Source organism: Boleophthalmus pectinirostris, unplaced genomic scaffold (assembly GCF_026225935.1).
Source record: "Boleophthalmus pectinirostris isolate CB_2022bp ecotype Guang Dong unplaced genomic scaffold, ASM2622593v1 HiC_scaffold_22, whole genome shotgun sequence".
NCBI lineage: Eukaryota > Metazoa > Chordata > Actinopteri > Gobiiformes > Gobiidae > Boleophthalmus > Boleophthalmus pectinirostris.
The window spans coordinates 8873767-8895855 of record NW_026571190.1 but is presented as its reverse complement, the minus strand read 5'-3'; the positions used below and the strand labels follow the sequence as shown (position 1 = coordinate 8895855).

Genomic DNA, 22089 nt, shown 5'->3' with positions numbered 1-22089 from the left:
GCCACCAGAGGGCGCCAAAGTAAAACAAGTCAATAATGTGATCATTTAGGCCTTTGAGGCATGCAAGTTATTATAAAATAATTTGCTTTTTTTTTAAAAAAAAAATAAACAATTTAAAGCATGCAGTGTTTTTATACACTCTTTTTTTTTATCAGTTAAGCATTTGGGAAGTGTCTTCTTTCTGTGTGTGTTTCGAGTGGGACAGAGTTGGGGGAGGGACTTCCTGTCTTTGTCTGCTCTTACAGAATGAATAGTCAAGTTTGTGCTTCTCAGGCTGTTTCTGAAGTTGCTCTCTCCATTCTCTTGACTGCGAACACTTGGGTTGTCTGTTCTGATATAGAACCGAAAGCAACTGTGACTTTTTAACATTTTCAACACACGGATAACCCCAACAGGAAGTAGCATTAGCAACAGCACACGGACCAGCAAAGCATCATGGGTAATGCTCTGCTGCTCACATTTCTAAATCCTTTCTAAATAACAGCCACATTGAGAGTGCTTGTGTTGTACAGCCGTACAGAGGAGAAGCTCTATTGCCCTGTAGTGTGTGTAGTGTAGTGTAGTGTAGTGTAGGACAGAAGGTAGGACGTGTCCGGATTGAGGACAGCATGGCTCTGCATGACCCTGTGTGTATGTCCGTGTACAACTCATACTTACCTGGCAGGGGAGATACCATGATCATGAAGGTGGTTCACCCAGGGCGAGGCTCAGCCATTGCACTCCGGTTGTGCTGACCCCTGCGAATTCCCCAAATGTGGGAATCTCGACTGCATAATTTCTGGTAGTGGGGGACTGCGTTCGCGCTCTCCCCTGATTATTTGGTGAAAAGCAATATTGAATATAGAATGTTAGTAGGGGATCTGGTGCTGCACTCTCTGCTCCAGAGCATGCATTCAGTACTTAGTGTGTAAACTGCTTCTTTAGAAGAAATTGTTTTTTAACCTTTTGAGATCCTGCGTCCTCATATGAGGACATTACATTTTTGCCTCTTAGCACCATGATACTCCATAAAAAAAACCAAATTGACCTGTAAGCCACATTGAGGGACACTGCCTGCAGCATTTTCTGGTGATACACAACATCACAACATTACACTAATTTCAGTGAAAGAAAAATGGCGGGAATATCAATATAAAGTTGTTATAGCAGCTCCCAAAACAAAAAAACAGCAAGGTAAAGTTTATATCAAAATTTTATTAATAAACCCAATGTATTTATGTACATTTATGTAATGTCTGTGTCTTCATATGGCATTCAAATTTGACACATTTTAGTAATCATAGGAGACTAGAGTATTAGTAAATGTCATGTCCTCGTTTGAGGATATTGGGTCTATAATGTTATTGATTGTACCATGTTAGCTGAACTTGAATGAGTTTACTAGTGTGGTATTCAAGATTGCACTAATCGAGACCAAGACCAGTCCGAGACCACAGAGTCCCGTGACCAGGACAAGACCGAGACAAAACTGAGACTTTTAAAGGGCAAAACTGAGTCAAAACTGAGACCAAGCACCATCAAGACAAGACCGAGTCCACATGTGCTCAAGTCCAAGTTGAAACCAAGACCATAAAAAAGCGGTCTTGAGGCTGGTCTCGAGACCAATAGTTTACTGTTGTAAATAGTTAATTTAAGTGGTATATTTGCTTGGGCCATCCAGTAAGATCAACCCATTGTCCTCATATGAGGACAGCATTTTTTTGGAAAAACTACTTCCTGTGTAAAAACATAGTTTTAAATCAAATATTTAATAGGTCCTACTTAAATAGCAAGGAGAAATAAAAACTGCACACCAGACAAAAGCTTGGGTCTCCCACTGTAACATGCAGAGGTCATTCTTTGCATTTTCTTTGTTAACCACAATATTTACCTGTAATGGATCTAGTGACAGGTCAGGCTACACAACTGTAGTGGTGTAATTTTTTTTAACATATGTTGCTACCACAGTGTTGATAAACCCCATTTGTTTTTTGGGAGAGTCCAAAACAACCTCCACTATATGAGCTGTAGTGAAGGACCTTTTAAACAGCCCTTATTTTTACACTTGATTATTTTTGACAGTGGAAGGCTGACTGGTTTCAAATGGGCCTATCGGTGTGAAAATGAGAATAAGAATTTTTAGGCCGGGAGCCAGGTCCACCCCTCAGGATGTTTTTTGCTACCTTTTTTTTTCACTATTATTTCCTGTTATATTATATCTTGGGCCATCACGAGTTGATAGGGACCAACCCCAATTTGGCCCCGTTTGGTCTCAGGGCCCAAAAAACACACTTTTTTAAAAAAGCTATTTGCGAAATTATGTAACTGTAAATATTAAGGTACTGAAACCGCATACATGGTCAAATAACCCTAAAATTTTGCATGGTGTATCCTGACACATGGGGGAAACTAGCAGAAAAAATATTTTGGGGCTTGCTGCCTTTCTACTGTCAAATATCACCCTCAACATGTCCTAAATGACCAAAAAATGTCTGTCCGCCTGACAAATTGTCATCAAAAGTGATTATGGTAACCAGGTTACACGTACAAACACACACAACCCACACACTAACCAACCAACATCCTGACCCTTCATGCAACAACAAACGTTTGTCCCCTGAGGAAAGCCATAGGCTGAAACACGTCGGGACGTTTTAAGTTGTCCATTAAGACATGCCGTAAACTAATAAAGGCATTTTATTTTGAACCAGTGAGTGCCTTGTTTTTTTTTGCGTCTTTGTACTGACTTCCCTTCCCAAAGAGCACCACTGAGTTGGATCTACTATGTATTATCCTCTGGAGGTCCAGGAAGCGCTTCTTCTGAAATTTTTTTTTTTCTTTCATCATCATTGTTGAAAATCTTGACTTTTCACAGTCTGGCCTTGGAATGTGTAACTCTGTAAACTTAATGCACTGGACAAAACAGGAACCAGACCAGAATCAGATCAGACATGAGACTAGACTCTGCACAATCTATAGTTTGTATATTTGATATTATATGTTTGCATATAATATTTGAAGTTACCTTTACATTTACAATTGAAATATTTAGGCTCGTCTATGATCTCCAAATAGTACAAGATCTTACCAAATAAAAATGAGATGACAGAAGCCCCACAGCCTCTCTCCCCCGGCTGCCACAAACCCACAGAGGAGCGCGCACGGCAACATAGGTCCCACCACTCAATAGACATTTTATGCCCCTGGATGGACCCTCACCGCCAAAAGTGCCAGCTCCACTGCGCAACATGTGCACGTGCAACAACGCAATTGGGCGCGCAGGTGTGAACACGGACCACAGAACCTCAGGTAACAGCATCCAAGTATGGCACTCTTGGAGAGTTCAGTGCCCCTCTAGTACAGCAGGTGCTGGGGGCAGAGAGCTGCGCTAACTAGACGTTCCTGAGCAACTCCCGCGCCTCAGAAAAACTGTTGTTTGGTGTGTGTCCTGTGTGTTATATACGTATATTGTTTATCCGATTCCTGATCGGCACATAATGTCCGAGTCCGGATTGAGTCTGCAGTCATGTGATCGGAAATCGGCGCAGATCAGGACAACCCTAATTACACCATCTGAAAATCAGTGTATTTATTATAATCATGAAATAATGTGCAGTATTCAATGTGTAAATATACAAGAACTGAGACCCAATGTTTACAATTTCACTGAAGTTTAGCCTCAGAGACTGATGCTCTTACTGATGATATCATGCACAGACATGTGAACGCGCGTGCGTGCACACATACACGCACAGACACATACACACACGCACACACACCATACTTTGTCTCCCACCCCTACTTTGGTTGGTTGTTATCTCACAATCTGACAATAGCTAATGTTCAGTCTAGGAGTCCTGGACGCCTGGAAAAGGACACCAATCTCCCAATAGAAAAATGTATCAACTTCTCTCACAATTGTCTTTGGAAAATAACTTCTGATGGGATGTTACAAGAAGGGTCAGGATGTTGGTTAGTGTGTGGGTTGTGTGTGTTTGTATGTGTAACCTGGTTACCATAGTTTTATCTTGCACTCTGACCCTGAGTTTTAATATTATTCACTATTAATGTAATTAATATTATTCACTTTAAATGTAATTCACTTCATATAGTACAACAGTACATAAGTCAACTCTTTTCAAATATTGCTTCTATTAAAAAAAAATCCTCCTTAATCCCATAAGTAATGGTAATGCCTCAAAGTTCTGCCTTCTGCCGATTTGAGGTACAGTGAAGATCTTTGGTCATAGCAGCTGTTTCCCTCTAGATACAAAGGTCATCTTGGGCTTAAATTGAAGCTTATGAACATGGGAAGTTTTTCATGTACATTTGAGGCAGTGATATATGCAATAAAATGCTTGAAAATGATCACTTTTGGATGACAATTTGTCAGGCGGACAGACATTTTTTGGTCTTAAGGACATGTTGAGGGTGATATTTGACAGAAAGGCAGCAAGCCCCAAAATATTTTTCTGCTAGTTTCCCCCATGTGTCAGGATACACCATGCAAAATTTTAGGGTTATTTGACCATATATGCGGTTTCAGTACCTTAATATTTACAGTTACATAATTTCGTGAATAGCTTTTCTTAAAAAGTGTGTTTTTTGGGCCCTGAGACCAAACAGGGCCGAATTGGGGTTGGTCCCTATCAACTCGTGATGGCCCAAGATATAACAGGAGATAATAGTGAATAAAGGTAGCAAAAACATCCTGAGGGGTGGACCTGGCTCCCGGCCTAGTTGTTCCTGTTGGTGGGTATTTGCTCACACACTGCCAATTACATGTGCAATAACAAGCCTTTAGCACCAGATGGCACCGTTAATGGTTCTGAATGAAAATCAATTCAAATGTTCATGTTTTTAGTGTGAGCTTATAAAATATCTCTTTAATTACACTAATACATCACACTATATTGTATACATGTATTGTAATATACATGTAGGGTTACTGCTGTAGTAAGCACATGGGGGCAGGATTCATGATGGTTGTTTCTAGTGGGAGAGAGTTGGGGGAGGGACTTCCTGTATTTGTCTGCACTTACAGAATGAATAAAATCAAGTTTGTGTTTCTCTGGCTTTTTCTGAAGCTGCTCGCTCCACTCTCTTCAATCTGAACACTTGGATCATCTATTCTGATGTAGAACCTAAAGCAACTATGACTTTTAAACACTTTTAACGCAGAGATAAGCCTAACAGGAAGTAGCCTTAGCAACAGCACATGGACTAGCAAAGCATCATGGGTAATGCTCTACTACTCACATTTCTAAATAATTTCTAAATAATGTCCACACTGAGAGCGCTTGTGTTGTAGAGTCGTACAGAACAGAGGCTCTATTGCCCTGTAGTGTATGTGTAGTGTACTGTCGGACACACTGACTGCATCATTTGTGCTTCAACGGCCTGAGCGGTCTCTCGCTCCTTTCTCCCTGCCTCTCTCTGCTCTGTCAGTTGTTTCAGGCGCTGTGGGTCTAATCTGGGGACAGCGGGGAGTTTGTTTTCTACTTCCTCTGTGCTGAATGGTTTAATCCCTAACGTGCACAAACCAGGGAGTCAGACAACAAACAAAACCTGACCAGATTAATAATATATAGCAATATATATAGTAGTTATGTTTAACTGTAAAGCTTAGTCTATTTGATATTTTAAAGAATAATCTGCTGCAGTGTATAACTTTTTATAGTAGTATTTGGAAACTTTCAGTTTGATCTGAGCAGTGGATTGTATGATGTCTCATAGCTCCTTACTGCTGGCCTATGCTAAAGGAGCTATGAAAGGAAGCATAATGTCTCCTTTCCTTACTTCTCCTTACCTTTACTAATCGATTCTGATGGTCCTTGTCATGGCTGACAGTGAAACACTTTGGGGTCAATAATAAGGAGAGGGGCTTCCTAGGCAAATTTAACCCAATTTGGACTTCTGATGCCTTTTCCAGACCTCTTGGCCTACTTTATCTCTATGCAAAACTTTAATCTTATAAATTTAAAAATGAGGAACGCTTCACGAATTTGCGTGTCATCCTTGTCAGACCCTGCGAGAGAAGGAGAGGCTTCTGTTGGCACCGGGACCAGGCGCTGCAGCAGGTGGACTCCAACCGGCAACACCAGCAGCACCGACAGCGCCAGCACTTCCACCTCCACCAGCGGCGGCACCAGTGCTGGTGCACAGGGTGGGTCCACCAGCGGCAGCGCACCATGGCCAGGCAGCACCGGGAAGGCGACCGCTCTTGCCACTGGCACCGGCACCGGCACCGCCTGTGTTTGTTTTCCTGGCCGCCGCACCACCAGCAGCTGCCGCAGCTGCAGCAGGACCTTCTTCCCGGGCCACAGTGCCTCTCCCGGACCTCTCGCTGCCCCAGCTGAGGGTGAGGGAGCTCCCCGTTCCCCCCCTTCTCCTTGCTCTCTCTCGGACATTGCCAGTCGGACAGCGTCCTCTCCTCGCAGCCCCGCCCGCGCACGGTCCGCCCGCTGCCGCACTGCCCCGACCTACAGCAAGGGACCCCCCCTGGTGCACGCAGTGCGGCCAGCCTCGGCGGAAAGAGACCGGACACTTCCGCCAGGGATGGACATACGTGTGCTCGAGGAAGGACGACTGGCAGAGAGAGAAGCAGGAGATGAACCCGGATTGAGCTCCCAGAACTGCTCACACCCTCCTGCTGGGGCAGATGGTGTAAATAGTTTGTTTGTAGTTTGTGTGTGTAAATTGTTCCCCTCCACCAGGACCGGGACCTTGACGTGGTGTGGAGGCTTACCACCAACACCGGTCCACACGCTCACCTGGATGTATGTAGTGAGTCGCAATTTTCACTGACATTGACAAGAAATGTCATGCCCCCTTCCTTCTATGTAATGAATTTTACTGTCTGCTGTGATTAACAATAAGAGAAGAAATGCAATGAGTTTTACACACGTTCTACTGTCTGCTGTAACACACACAAACTACTGTCTGCTGTGATCAACACTGAAAAGATAAGAAATGCAATGATGACTTTTTTACACCTATTCTACTGTCTGCTGTGATACACGCGCTCGCAAACAGAGAAGAATAAAATGTAAGCTTTGCGCAGGGGCCATGCTAATCTTCTCTGTATCGTTCCAATTTTAGTATATGTGTTAGCGAACTAACACAACAGCAAACGGTTTCCGTATGGTTTATAACGGGCTAAAGAGGCTATGCTAGCTCACTTATGGTCGTGAAGCGCTTCCAGTCAGAGCACGCCCTTTGTTCATTGCGTCAACCTCGGTGCTGAAAAACGGGGGGAAGGGCAGACATAGCCATTAGCCATAGACTTTACCATCCCCCATGGGGAATAAGCTCAAATGGTAGCGCTCACTTAGCATGTGAGAGGTAGCCAGAGGCAGTGTTTTTTGTATTTTCTTACTTCAATCTGTTCATGGTCCAGGTCTGCACCTACTACTAAAATTTGAGTGAAATTGGCCAAAGTTTGTGCAAAATGCCAGGGGGCGCTATTGAACTCATTTTTGTATTTTTGTGCATCAATCTGTTCATGGTCCAGGTGTGCACCTACTACAAAAATTTGAGTGAAATCGGCTAAAGTTTGTGCAAAATGCCAGGGGGCGCTATTGCACCCATTTTTGTATTTTCTCACATTAATCTGTTCATGGTCCAGGTGTGCACCAACTAATAAAATTTGAGTGAAATCGGCCAAAGTTTGTGCAAAATGCCAGGGGGCGCTATTGCACCCATTTTTGTATTTTCTCACATTAATCTGTTCATGGTCCAGGTGTGCACCAACTAATAAAATTTGAGTGAAATCGGCCAAAGTTTGTGCAAAATGCCAGGGGGCGCTATTGCACCCATTTTTGTATTTTTGTGCATCAATCTGTTCATGGTCCAGGTGTGCACCTACTACTGAAATTTGAGTGAAATTGGCCAAAGTTTGTGCAAAATGCCAGGGGGCGCTATTGCACCCATTTTTGTATTTTTGTGCATCAATCTGTTCATGGTCCAGGTGTGCACCAACTAATAAAATTTGAGTGAAATCGGCCAAAGTTTGTGCAAAATGCCAGGGGGCGCTATTGCACCCATTTTTGTATTTTTGTGCATCAATCTGTTCATGGTCCAGGTGTGCACCAACTAATAAAATTTGAGTGAAATCGGCCAAAGTTTATGCAAAATGCCAAGGGGGCTATTGCACCCATTTTTGTATTTTCTTACATCAATCTGTTCATGGTCCAGGTGTGCACCTACTACTAAAATTTGAGTGAAATCGGCCAAAGTTTGTGCAAAATGCCAGGGGGGCTATTGCACCCATTTTTGTATTTTCGTGCATCAATCTGTTCATGGTCCAGGTGTGCACCTACTACTAAAATTTGAGTGAAATCGGCCAAAGTTTGTGCAAAATGCAAGGGCGCTATTGCACCCATTTTTGTATTTTTCGTGCATCAATCTGTTCCAGGTGGTGCACCTACTACTAAAATTTGAGTGAAAAAGTGTGCAAAATGCCAGGGGGCGCTATTGCATCCATTTTGTATTTTCGTGCATCAATCTGTTCAATGCATCCAGTGCACACCCAAATGTGTGCACCAACTACAAAAATTTGAGTGAAATCGGCCAAAGTTTGTGCAAAATGCCAGGGGGCGCTATTGCACCCATTTTTGTATTTTTGTGCATCAATCTGTTCATGGTCCAGGTGTGCACCTACTACAAAAATTTGAGTGAAATCGGCCAAAGTTTATGCAAAATGCCAGGGGGCGCTATTGCACCCATTTTTGTATTTTTGTGCATCAATCTGTTCATGGTCCAGGTGTGCACCTACAATTAAAATTTGAGTGAAATCGGCCAAAGTTTGCAAAATGCCAGGGGGGCTATTGCACCCATTTTTGTATTTTCTTACATAATTCTGTTTGGGGAGGGGGTGTGCACCCACTGTTAAAATTTGTGTGAAATCCGTCCATGTTACTTGACTTTATCATGAGAATAACATGGAGAGCTTTGGTAATGCTGTAAAAAATATGGCACGGGTGTCATTGATGTTTTGGGTCAGGATGGCAAAATGTAATTTTGTTCGTAGGGGTGCGAAAAGACCATATTCAATATTTTCACATTCATTAGCTTTCGGGCAGAGTGTTTAGCAACTGTTGCAAATTTCACTGAAATCTGAGTTCGTTTCTGCAAATTAGAACAATTTGTAAACTTTGTGCAATTTGGGTCGCTTTACTCAGAGACCGTATGATGTGTGTGAAAAATTTGGATAACTTTTAGTGTCTCCCCTTGAGATATTGTGTCCCAAATATGAGCCTGTTCAGATGAACTCCATTTGCCTGATTAATCAGCTGGTTTCACTTTGTAGAATCCATCTGATCTTGCAGCGTTAAAATTAGCTTGCTTGCTGCGTGTGTGTGCGTGCGTGTATGTATATATACTGTATGTGGACTGATGTAACTCTTTCTCATCTTTATCTCCTCTGGACACAGCGCCAATGCGAGGCATTTTCAGGCATTTCTCCTAGATGGGTTGGTACGGTGGGGTAAGAAATGGACAGTGTCCGAAGAGTGCCTACTCTGCTCATACAGTGACTTCCTGCAGCACTCCCTTGAAGAGCTCAGCCTTGAGGTGCTAGGCAAGACTCTCTTTGAGGACTACATCAGGCCCAGGGAGTACACTGGTGAGAACTGTCAGATCATAATTTCAAAAAAAGAAATCCAAATTCAACCAATAGTACCATTCCTGGAACCATCACCTTAATGTGGTAGAGGGGTTAAAGTGCCCGAATGATCCTGGGAGCTTTGTCGTCGGGGGCTTCATGCCCCTGGTAGGGTTACCCAAGGCAAACAGGTCTGGGGGACGGGTCAGTCTAAGAGCGGTTCAGAAGCACCTTTTGATGTGTTCAAAACAGAGGCCAGTTGCGTCGCCTGGATTGGTTTTACTGGGGCCCCACCCTGGAGCCAGGCCGGGGGTGGGTGCTCAACGGTGAGCGTCTGGTGGCTAGGCCTTCCCTCACGGGGCCTGGCCAGGCACAGCCTGAAGAAGCGATGTGGGACCACCCTCTCGTAGACCCACCACCCACGGGAGGATCCATAAGGGGCTGGTGCAGGGAGATCTGGGTGGCAGTCGAAGGCAGGGGTCACCAGATCTCCGGACATGGAAACTAGCTCTGGGGACATGGAACGTCAACTTGCTGGGAGGGAAGGACCTTGTGCGATAGGTGGAGCGTTACCGACTAGATATAGTCAACCTTACCTTCATGCAAAGCTTGGGCTCTGGAACCCAACTCCTTGAGGGGGGCTGGACTCTCCAATTCTCTGGCGTTAGCCGCGGGGAACGGCGGCAGGCTGGTGTAGATCTGCTCATTGCACCACAGTTCAGCTGCCGTGTGTTGGAGTTCACCCCTGTGAATGAGAGGGTTGCGTCCCTGTGCCTTCGGGACAGGGACAGGTCTCTGTCGTGTTGGCCTATTTGCTGAACAGCAGTGCAGAGTACCTGGCCTTATTGGAGTCCCTACTGGGGAAATAGACAGTGCACCGACCGGGGACTCTGTTGTTGTACTTCAGTGCTGACGTGGGCAATGACAGTGACACCTGGAGAGGAAGGAACGGCCTCCCTGATCTGAACCCAAGTGGTGTTCTGTTATTGGACTTCTGTGTTAATCACAGTTTGTCCATAACGAGCTCAAGGGTGACAATCTGTGCACGTGGCACCAGGACACACTCGGCCAGAGGTCGATGATCGACTTTGTCGTCGTGTCATCTGACCTCCAGCAGCGTGTCTTAGACACTTGGGTGAAGAGAGGGACTGAGCTATCAACCGATCACTATCTAGTGGTGAGTTGGGTCGCAAAGACCTGGCAGGCCCAAGAGTATAGTGAGAGTCTGTTGGAAATGTCTTGCAGAGCTCGTTGTCAGTGTCCTTGAACTCACACCTCCGGGAGAGCTTCTCCCAGATTCTGGGGGAAGCTGGGGAATGGGCTATGTTCTCAGCCTCCATTGTCAATGTCAATGTAGTGATGTCATTATCCAGAGAAACAGGAGGACTAAAACCACACAAAGATGGAGGATAGCCTTATTTTCACCGCGAAGCGCTTCCCGGAGCTTTATGCTGTTTTTTTGGCGGAGTATAAAGATCGGGATAATAAAAGACCTTGCCTGGAAGAGGATTAGGAGATGGGGGTATCTGGTAAGTTTTCACAACTTTAGAGCTATAAAATATTTGCCCGCTAGGCTAGCCGTTGCACCCAGCATAATGAAGTTACTGCTAGTTTTTAGCTGATGAGTTTATGTATTTATTCAGTGGATATATGTAAGAAATGATGGAAGAGCCTGAGGAATGTGTACATGAAGGAGAGGAGAAAGGAGAGAGAAAAGAGAAGTGGGTCAGCAGCAGGGACAGCCAAAAAGTGGCGGTTCTCTGGGGTACTGTCATTCCTCAATCTCTTCATTTCCCCTTGTGATATGAGCAGGAATATGCAGCAGGTCGAGGAAGAGCAGACCTCAGGGGACCTCAAAGAGCCAGAAGAAGCAGCAACAGGGCTATCAGATTCAGAAGATTTTGTTGAGTGCAAATACTATGATGACGTATGCAAAAATAGATATTAATTCATGGCCTCAAATTACAATTTCATTCCTACAGTATGTAATTCATTTCCACGCTTTAGCTAAATCGTTGTCACGTTTTACTAAAATCATTCCCGCGAATTAAGAAATTGCCACCAAATAAACAAAACAGGGCGTGGTGTTGGGTTGATTTGGTAAGCGCTTCTTGCTTGGCTGGACCTCAGACTTCAGACCTCTGCAGACACTAATAAAGGTACGATATATCATTTATAAGACATCTTTTTTATTTTTTTACCGATTTTTGACAACATGTATTGTTACCTATTCAAATGTATGCTTATGTAAATGTGGGCCAATATAAAATCCAGGATCATGTAGCAGCGTGGCATAGTGTGCATGCTATAGCTAAATAAAAATACTAGTGAGCCAATGCTGCTTTCTTATAGAGGAAATATTACGGAGTAAAGTGACGGTAAAATTGTCCTAGTTGTTGTTTACCCTGTGTGTTCACGCAGCAATGGATGATCCACCGCCTGCTTTTTTGAGGGAGCGTAACACAGAGGAGGGAGTCATCCAGAGACTGAAGGATGAAAATGTAAGTTACCCTGTTTTTCCACCTTAGAACATTGATCTCGTAACATCTTTAGCCTACAATACAAGTGCTAAACACACATCCATATAATATGTAAGATACCGATTTGAATGAAATGTAAATAGACCTGTATAGACCCAGTGTTGGCCCCAATTTGTTTTTTAATGAGAGCTAGTTTAGTGTTAGACATCTATCACCACAAACTATGAAATACCAGGACTGTTTTGGAAACCTACAACCACTCAACTACATGTGAGTAACACCAGAGCCTCCATAGAAAACATTTCCACATGTAGAATTGTTTTTGCATTGTTCATTGACGTAGAGATTAGCATCGAAATGACGTTATATGCTAACAACCACGTAATCAACATTTCATAAATCTAACACTATGCTGGACAATAACACACTAAAAATAAAGAGGGCCACAACAGTTTGACAAGAAACCCCTCGATTTATTTCATCCAGCGCAACTCTCACAAAAACGAAACTTAAAACCGCATCGCTAATTTGCATAAACTAAGCAAAGAACAAAAAAACAGCTCTTGTGCGCTGATGCGGTCAACTTCTGTTAGATTAAAAAACATGACTCAGTGGAATACAGGTTAGTGTGACCATATTTGCGTTTGTCAAACCCAGGACACCGTACGGCGGGAGGGAGGTGGGGACTCGTCATCGACATTGCGCGACTTTCACCTGGCAAAGCTTTTTCCCACTGGACACCAAAACATATGTGCTGCTTTGTACACTGTGCACATGGCCTCCCACTTGTCCCAACCGCAACAGAAAGCGTGGAATTTCTTGTACAAGTCATCGTTAAACATGCATTTGTGCTTCGGTACGCTGCATACTGACCGACTGTTTGTGTCTCGCTCCTTCTGAGTGCAGAGAGACACATGTACGGACCCGTTTGGTCACACTACGCACAGCAACCTACATTCGGTTTGCTGATTAAAATGAACGTAGTCGATGAAATTCTTAATGATCAATTATCGATTAATCATGTCCATCCATAATCCAGATCTTATGGACAAAAATGAAAATGTATAACTTTTGCAAATCAAAATGGCTATATTTAAGGAATACATCTTAAATAGACAAAATCATCTTAAAGTTAAAAAAACAAACAACAAAAAAACAGTGAGATGTGCATTACTAAATATTATCATTATGAAGGATTTTTATATTGACCAGGGATTACATTTATACAGTCAGTTTGTAAAGAAAGACATCTCTCCTGAGAAAAGATGGTTTATTAAACAATCCAAGGAACTTCTGGAAATGCTTTATCATAATATGATTAGTCAAACATTAAATCCATTACACACACACTGCATTAACACATTAGTGCAAACAGCTGTATGTCAGTGAATCTCATTGTTCCCTTTTTGCTGAAGCAAGTCACAATCAAAAATGAGCAATTTATCTTATCAGCCTGTTCATGGTTTATCGCCAAATATCATGTGGAATAACACTGCTTATCTGCAGTACTGTAGTACATTCGTGTAGTACATGTAATTAGTTACTATCAAAAGAGACACCAAATAAAGGGCACATTTCACCATGAATCAAATCAGTACAGGCTGAAAAACATTCAGAAAAACTTATGAGCAGATGTTTTCATTTTTGTCTCTTGTTAAGATCATCTAAGACTGGATCTCCTCTTCAGTGAGTCTGGACATGGACAGTGGAGACATGGACAGTGTACTTGGACCACTCGGTCTGAATCTCATCTTCTGGAGGAGGAAGAGCAGAATGGGCATGATTGATTCAAAGTTCTGTCCTGCAGAGTGAAAACCTGTAATGACACACATTAAGAAAACTACAAAACTATTAGAGGAAAATAAGTTTTACAGAGCATGCAGCCCCAAAGAACACCTGGACTCCCCCCGTTAGTGCCTTTTGCACTATTTACATTTATTATTATTTATTTATATGCATTGGAGTGAGAAACACAGTTTTGATTCTTTATATGTTTTTCGTATGAAGAATTGACAATAAACTCTTTTTTTTAACGTTGAACTTAAACTTTGATGTACATTCAGATGATTTCAACATGAGCATGATTCATTTGCAGCTCTTAGTAGAGTTTTCAATGTAACATGCCCCAAACCTAATCGTTGGCAGGAGTCTGTGTCAGCACCTCCAGCTCAGTGTTGGCTTTCCTTTGTAATCTGCATTTGACCCATTTTATGGATCACAAGCATCCTGTCAGCCAGCAGTTCTGTGGCCGCAGCGGTGTGTTGTGTTGTCATACAGGAGGCTGCAGATGAGAAAAGAAAATTCATGTAAAACAGATTTCTCATTGTTATAACATTAGATGTGACAGACCTAACAGACACAATCAGGTCGTATCTACACCAGTGTCTGCACAAATCTGGTAAAATGAGCCTCATGTCGATCTTAAATCTGACCTGTCCAGGCAGGAGTATTTACTTTTCACTTTACAAACATGCACGGATTGTTAAACGCAGATAATGTATTCCCTGAATGAAATGGACACATTGGTGACTTATATTATGTGATTTACAAGAAAATATGAGCTTTGATAGAGTCAAACTGAGTCTTTTCATTTGAATGTATGAAATAATGCGTGTTTTTATCTAAACTCTGAGCTACACTGACCAACTGTTTACATGTTTACACTGTCCGTGAAAATGGAGTTTTCTCCTTGTAGCTTCTTAAAATCACTGTGGGTTTCTTTTCCTCTAACAATAAAAACATGATTAGTGTTTGATAGAAATCTGTCCAAATATGAAAGTTTGAGCGGACTTTTCATCGCATTAGCTGCACATTACTAGGCAAACTTTACCTCAAAACTCTGCGGTTCACGCACTTTTAAAAACAAACTTATTTGCCAGTTTTGTGGGAGTTATGGTCGTATTTTACGTTTACAGTTATCAATCAATCAAACTTTATTTGTATAGCACTTTTCATACATTTGAAATGTAGCACAAAGTGCTTCACATGCAACAGAAAAATTACAATACAATAATTAAAATCAAGAGCAACCCCCCACCCCATCCCATTGTTTCATCCATATATACAACCATTTAAACATAAACATTAAAACAAAAACATAAAACTGCTAAAGGTTATCATAAAAGTCAAAATGGAGAGCTAAAATCAAATGGAGACAAAGTAAAACAGTAATGATAATTTAATTTAGAATAAATAAATATAATATTATTATTAATAATAATATTATTATTAAGTTAAAACAGATACAAGTTTCAATTAAAAGCTAAATTAAAAAGATACTTTTTGAGTTTACTTTTAAAAATATGAACACTCGCAGCGGACCTCAGATCCTCAGGTAGACTGTTCCACAAACGGGGGCCGTAAAAGCTGAATGACGCCTCACCGTGAGTTTTAGTCTGGACTCTTGGGACAGTTAAAAGAAGACTACCTGAGGACCTGAGAGTCCGAGAGGCTCATATGATACAAGCAGATCAGATAAATAAATAGGACTAAGAGCTTTATAAACTAATAAAAGAACTTTAAAATCTATCCTATGTTAGTAATGATTTCCTAAAGTTAAAAGTGTTACATGTTTTTCTCTGCTCTCCGGACGGGTTTTTTGCTTTGTGTTTTCCAACATCTGACTGCTGACGCGCAGTGCATGCTGGGATACAGATGGCTGCGAAGGATACTCGGATGTGTCCTCCGTTTGCGGCTCCATGGAAACGAGGCTGGTTTTAGGGCTGCATTTGAAGGCTGCATGACAAAAAAATGAAATGGGACAGGCCTTGTTTCACCGGAAGTGACGTATGCGGCCTTAAAACCAGCCTTCGGAGGCTGCAGCCCTCGAATTGGGACACAGCTTGTGTCCTCAGCATTAAGCACCTCACTCCTGGAATAACTATGGCACTTTGTGTCAGGACCTGATAAAACTTGACATTTATTGTCCTGAGTATATATTCAGTCCTGGTTCAGTTTTGGTTCAGTCCAGATCTAAACCAGGACTAATCTTTGACTTGAGAGAGGGAGGACCCCCAGCCTGTGGAGCGAGGTATGTGTCCGCAAAGCGTGCTCGGACACTTGGCTCTGGTTTAGTCCTGTTTTAGTCCTGGTTCAGGTCTGGTTTAGTCCTTAGCTGTTGAGGGGTTTGATAATGTAAACATTAGTCTAAGTGATGTTAAGTTGGCAAGAGACGCTTCCATTTCAGCAGTGTTAAGGTTTTGTGTGTCAGCTGCTGCCACCTGCTGGTCAAGTATGTGTCTGTATTTGTGGATCTGTCTGAGTTTGTGGATTTCTCAAAATGAGTGTTCCAAAATTACATCATACCAGAAATCGATGAATTCGTGTAACTGGTGACCCACAAATGCTAATCCCATTTTACAAACAGAATTTTCAGTTTTACAAATGAAATAATTTTTTTGCAAATGAAAAGAGATATATTTACTAATATAAATCTATTTGTAAAGACCAAAATACAAGTTATAAATATAAAATTTGCATTTATGGATATCAAAACACATGTACAAACCAATGACAATTTGTAGATCATCATCTGTGTATATGTGTATATTAATTAAATCTAATCAAATCAAACTTTATAAAGCACTTTTCATACAAAAATGTAACACAAAGTGCTTTACAGAGATTAAAAACAATCCCACATTTCCATCCACCCACCCACTTACCCAACCCCCACAGCTGCCCGACTCGACACACACACACACACACACACACACACACACACACACACACACACACACACACACACACACACACACACACACACACAAAAAAACCTGGTAAAATACATAAAATGACACATAGTAAAATGTGAGGCTGAATACAGGCGAACCAGTTGAGAAAGCACCATCAGAGGAGCCGTCTACACCAGGAGCAGAGAGACGTCCACCACCACCAGGAACCACCACAGGGCCCAGGGGAGAGATGAAGCCCAGGCACCATCCCTCAACCAGGAACCCACGGGACAGACCCGACAGCTACAGCCGACCCCTGCTCTTGAGGGCTTCTACAGAGGAAACACTGGAAATCCTAAAAATAAGCCTAAAAAAAATAATGAAAATGTGTACAGTAGAGCCCGACCGATATGGATTTTGTTGTGACCGATATGAAACCGATATAATGGGAGTTGGAGCTGCCGATAGCCGATATAAATCTTGAATTGATTAAAAAACTTAGGTTTGGCTCAAGTGGATTCTAAATTGGGTTTATTTAGGCAACATTTATTGTTATTTTGACTCTTTATCATATTTACATACAGTAGATTGGCCTAATGGCATTCTTGCATCACATTCTAGCTACTGTTACTGTCACTGCTAGTGATGGGTATTCCAGTTTTTTGTTTTTTTTTTGTTTGTTTTTTGGAGAACCGGCTCGGCTCACTAAAACAACTGGCTCTTTTGGCTCCCAAGCGACTCTTGAGATGGTTTTGTTGCAAGCAGGACTAAACCAGAACTGAACCAGGACTGAGTGTCGGGACTCGGTTTCTATCTCTCTCCTTCACTCAAGCCCAAGTTTAGTCCTGGTTTATTCATTTTATGCTGAACTACAGCCAAATATGCACTTTTTTTATCCTATGCACATGCAGATTTCTGAAAGTTTAGTTTTCAGCCGCTGCTGCTGTCAAACTACGGGTCTACATGCGACATGAAGAGAAAAAGTGAGAAAAAGAGAAAACACAGCTCCCAATAAGAAGCAGGCTCCTGTTGTTCGCTTCAAAGAGTCGGCACTAAGAGCCGCTTCGATCGCGACCGACCCATAACTCCTAGCTAGTAAACTATCGCTATTAGCCTTTAGCCGTAAAAACGTGCGCACCGCGGTAATTATATGCATAAATGTGGATCATTCACACGTCTATTCACAGCTCATTTACATATCAATGCTGGTCCAGTAACAAATATACGGACAATAGTCACTTTACAATAGGCCAATAGAAAACAGCCTGTTTATGTGTGAGAGCTACAGCAGCTAATCGCTAACAAAACCTAAACTAGCTTCAAAGTCGATGTATTTCCAACACTCACCGCTCACACAGGCTCCTCCTCACATCACAAGTCTGCACTAATAAATGTCCTTTTAATCCAGACTCAAACCGATTGTCCGAAAAAGAATATAATCTCAGTGTTGCGCACGGCTGCAGGTGTAAACAAACACACGCGAGTGAAGTGACGTCACTCTGGTGGTGTGTTCAGGGACAGTACGGACACAGACAGAGAAATTACACCGTAGATAAATACTGATGCGGAGCCACATATGAGGACATTTAGCTGTCTGTAAATTGGATTAAATGAACATAATGTAGAGAGTCTAAGCTTTATAATGACGTATCACATGCCCACGTGAAATATCGGCCCATATCAGCAAGCATATCGGCTGATAGCCGATATGTCTCCAGGTGCCCATATTGGCCGATATATTGGTCGGGCTCTAGTGTACAGTAGAAACAAGTAAAAAATGATATTTCATTCAAAAGCTAAGCTAAAAAGGTGGGTCTTGAGCCTACTCTTAAAAACATGAACGTTCTCTTTGGCCCTGAGCTCCTCCTGCTGCAGTTCCATAGACGGGGCCACAGTACTGAAAAGACGCCTCTCCGTGAGTGTGTCCTGACTTTGGGAATGATCAGGAGCTGCTGCCAGAGGAGCGCAGGGTCCGCGAGGGTTTGTAGGGTAAAAGCAGGTTTGAAAGATAAGAGGGCCCAAGACCATTCAGACATTTAAAAAACAGTAAAAGAACTTTAAAATCGATCCTGAAACTCACAGGGAGCCAATGCAGTGATTTTAAAACCGGTGTAATGTGGTCCCGCCCTCTGGTCCTTGTCAGGACACGTGCGGCAGAATTTTGTAGTAATTGTAAACCTGAAATACTCTTTTTGGGAAGACCAGAGAGCAGGACATTACAGTAGTCTATTCGACTGGTGATAAAAGCATGCATCAGCGTCTCGGTGTTGGCCAGAGAGAGAATGGGGCAGACTCTGGCTGTGTTTTTTAAGTGACAGAAACCAATTTTTGTAGTGTTCTTAATGTGTGGGATAAAAGTCAGCTCAGAGTCAAAAATGATGCCCAGGTTTTTCACTTGAGGAGATTGTTAAAAGACTGTGTTTGTAGTTTGGGTAAAAGTTTCTCTCTCTGGGCCTCAGGACCTATAACTAAAACCTCAGTTTTGCCCTGGTTAAGCTGGAGGAACTTTTCTGCCATCCAGGATCTGATATTTTGTATGCAGTTAAAAAGATCATCCATTGGTCTGGTGTCATCAGGAGACATGGAGATGTAAAGCTGCGTATCATCTGCATAGCTGTGGAAGTTGATTCCATGTTTCCTGATGTGTGGTCTACTGTGTCAAAGGCAGCGCTCAGATCCAGTAGAACCAACACAGTCACCTTTTGTGAATCACAATTTATTCTAAAATCATTTAAAATCTTTGCTAAGGCGGTCTTGGTGCTGTGGTTCACCCTAAAACCAGACTGAAATTTTTCCAAAATGTTATGACCATCTAAAAAATAATTTAGTTGAATAAAGACAAGGTTTTCTAAAATTTTGCTTTAAAATGGTAGGTTAGACACTGGTCGGTAGTTTTTAAAATCATTAAAATCTAAATTGCTCTTCTTCAGTAGGGTCCTCACCACCGCTGCAGGAAAGACCCTCGTCGGAAGAGAGCAATTCATCATGGTTAAAAGCTCATCTGTAAAAGATCCATAAAATGACTTAAAAAATGGGGTAGGAATTGGATCTAAGAGACATGTGGTGGGCCTCACTGAGGAGAAAACTTTGTCAAGCATCTCAGCATTAACCAGGACAAAAGTAACTCCATAAAAGTAACCCCATACTGCTATTAATACATATAATGTACTTAAAATTACATACGCAATATAAACAGGAATTATACATTAATAAACATTAATATACACAATGTACTATACAACAATAAAGTTAATTGTGCCATTACCGATACCTACTGAATTAATTTGGTATTATTATATTTATATTGTATTTTAATTATAAGAATAATTAAATGTGAATTAGTGCCACACATAAATGAACCAAAATATAGTCAGAACATTACCAAATTAAAATTAATTTGGGGGGGGTCTTTTTATAGCAAATATGCCCAGGGTGCCACAAATGTCAAGCCTTGGTGTGTTCATTTGTACGCTTGATTATATGACTTAATACATTCTCTTTATTCTTTTTTTCAGATTCAGATCCAGACCATGACCTGGCAAAGTACATCCTCAAAGTTGCTGACAGAATATCCATCGTCCCTTTTCTGCAGAAAATAGGCAGCACCTCAAGTGGCATCTTCAAGAAAAGAAACTATACTTCAAGGCTTCATCAAAAACTCATCTCAAGATGATGCAGGACCCTCTTCTTCCTTCTCCTCTTCGTCCGCACATGAAAGAAAAAGTCGACAAAGTGGGTGATGGGTGGGTGACTTATTACAGTTAAGTTTATGTTCATAGCTGTTTTTCTAGTTTTTCCTAACAGTTTTCCTATTTGTAAAATCCCAAATCCATAGCAAAGGATTCAATTTGTCAAATAGAAAAGTTTTTATTTTATTTTATCTTATTGAAAACGTTCAAAAACTGAAACTATGAATTGCACATCCCCACTTGTTTACAGTTTCTGTTTGTTAGCTATGTCTACCGTATTGCACTTACTAACAGAAACTGTAAACAAGTACGTGTGTTACTTTCAAAGTAGTTTCTGCGCCTCCCTTCAGGCAGACATAAGGTAGTATCCACCAGCATCTGACCAGAACTAAAGAAGCAGCTTGAATGAGCTGCAAAACGTTTTTGCTCAAAAATACTTAAGTGTATTTGACAAATTGAATTTGTCCTTTGCCAGTTTTTCCAATTTTTTTTTCTAAAAGGTGGATGTTTGGCTATCTAGAAAACAATTTTGAAAAATGTTTCTAACAAACCTTACTATAATTAATAGCATACAACTGAGCAGTATACAAGTTCAATTAAAATATGAAAATGTTATTATTTGGCCGATTGACTTTTTTTCTACATGGTATTGCTTTCATCACACAGTCAGATCACTCCAAAAGCAGTTGACTTGTCTTGAAATTGCAAAATGGGCATGTAACAGGACACTATTTGGAATACACTTAAGTACGTTCACATAGTCAAATGATTCTCTAATGTGTCAAAAATAAATGGTGCAAAAGTTCCACAGTTTTCTGTTTTTACAGGTGCCATGCTGTGACCTGCAGTGTGGACAAAGTAGAGGAGCACAAGGACCTAGAGCTGGACTGGGACAATATAGGACTGTGAATGTCAGAGGAAGGGCCAGAGCTGCATCTATTGTGTGAGGATCAATCAGCCGTATAGAACTGAAACACACAGGGCCTGTGTTACCTCCCGAGGCCTGCAGTTGTAATTTGTTTTGTGTGTTTAAAAATATGTTTTGGCTGTCCTGGATCCTGCTGTGGGAGCCCTGGTGGTGGTGATTGGTGGAGCACTTTTACACCTGGCTAATCGTGCCTCACCTCCAGCCTCCTCCCCCTATTTAAGGAGATTGCAGCACGTGTTCAGGGCTGCTGGTCTTGGTGGCCCGTTTGCCATTTTGTGTTTGTGTGTGTCTAGTTTTGTTGTGTTTTGTGCCTTCTTTTATTTGATCACTTGATTCTGTTTGTGGGTGGTTTGGTTTAGTTTTGTGTGTGTGTCCCTTAGTTTTACCACCCGTTTTGTGTAAGCCTGCGTAACCCCTTTTGTGGCACAAGACTCTGTTTTTTGTTTTAGTTATTTTCATTAGATTATTTTCTGTATATTTTAGTCTGTTTTGTTGATTTACCTTTACATTCCTGTTAATTAAACATTAATTTATTCCATTTTTGTTACAACCCAGCTTGCTTGGGGTAAGGGAAGTAACAGCCTGGCAGTAGAACCGAGCTAGTTTGGATTCTAAAGTTTAGATTTTGCTGACAGCCTTCTCTCTCTGTACTGTTGTTCAAACTATACATTAGGCTTAAATGTAATAATTGGCAATATAGAAACACTGATAGAATACTTTATTACAAAATATATAA

The 22089-nt window shown here is 41.7% G+C and overlaps 1 long non-coding RNA gene, 1 other non-coding gene and 1 pseudogene across 2 annotated transcripts; 2 read left to right on the top strand and 1 right to left on the bottom strand.

Moving 5' to 3' along the window:
• The first annotated feature begins 649 nt into the window (after positions 1–649).
• On the top strand, positions 650–813 carry LOC129410481 (U1 spliceosomal RNA). The gene has a single exon (XR_008632883.1). It is a non-coding gene; the product is annotated as a U1 spliceosomal RNA (small nuclear RNA).
• Positions 814–7008: 6195 nt separating this feature from the next.
• Positions 7009–7103, bottom strand: LOC129410486 (U6 spliceosomal RNA; annotated as a pseudogene).
• A 3031-nt stretch (positions 7104–10134) lies between these two features.
• On the top strand, positions 10135–21861 carry LOC129410456 (uncharacterized). Its single transcript, XR_008632874.1, has 4 exons — positions 10135–12084; positions 13723–13881; positions 20252–20479; positions 21253–21861. It is a non-coding gene; the product is annotated as an uncharacterized LOC129410456 (long non-coding RNA).
• The last annotated feature ends 228 nt before the right edge of the window (positions 21862–22089 follow it).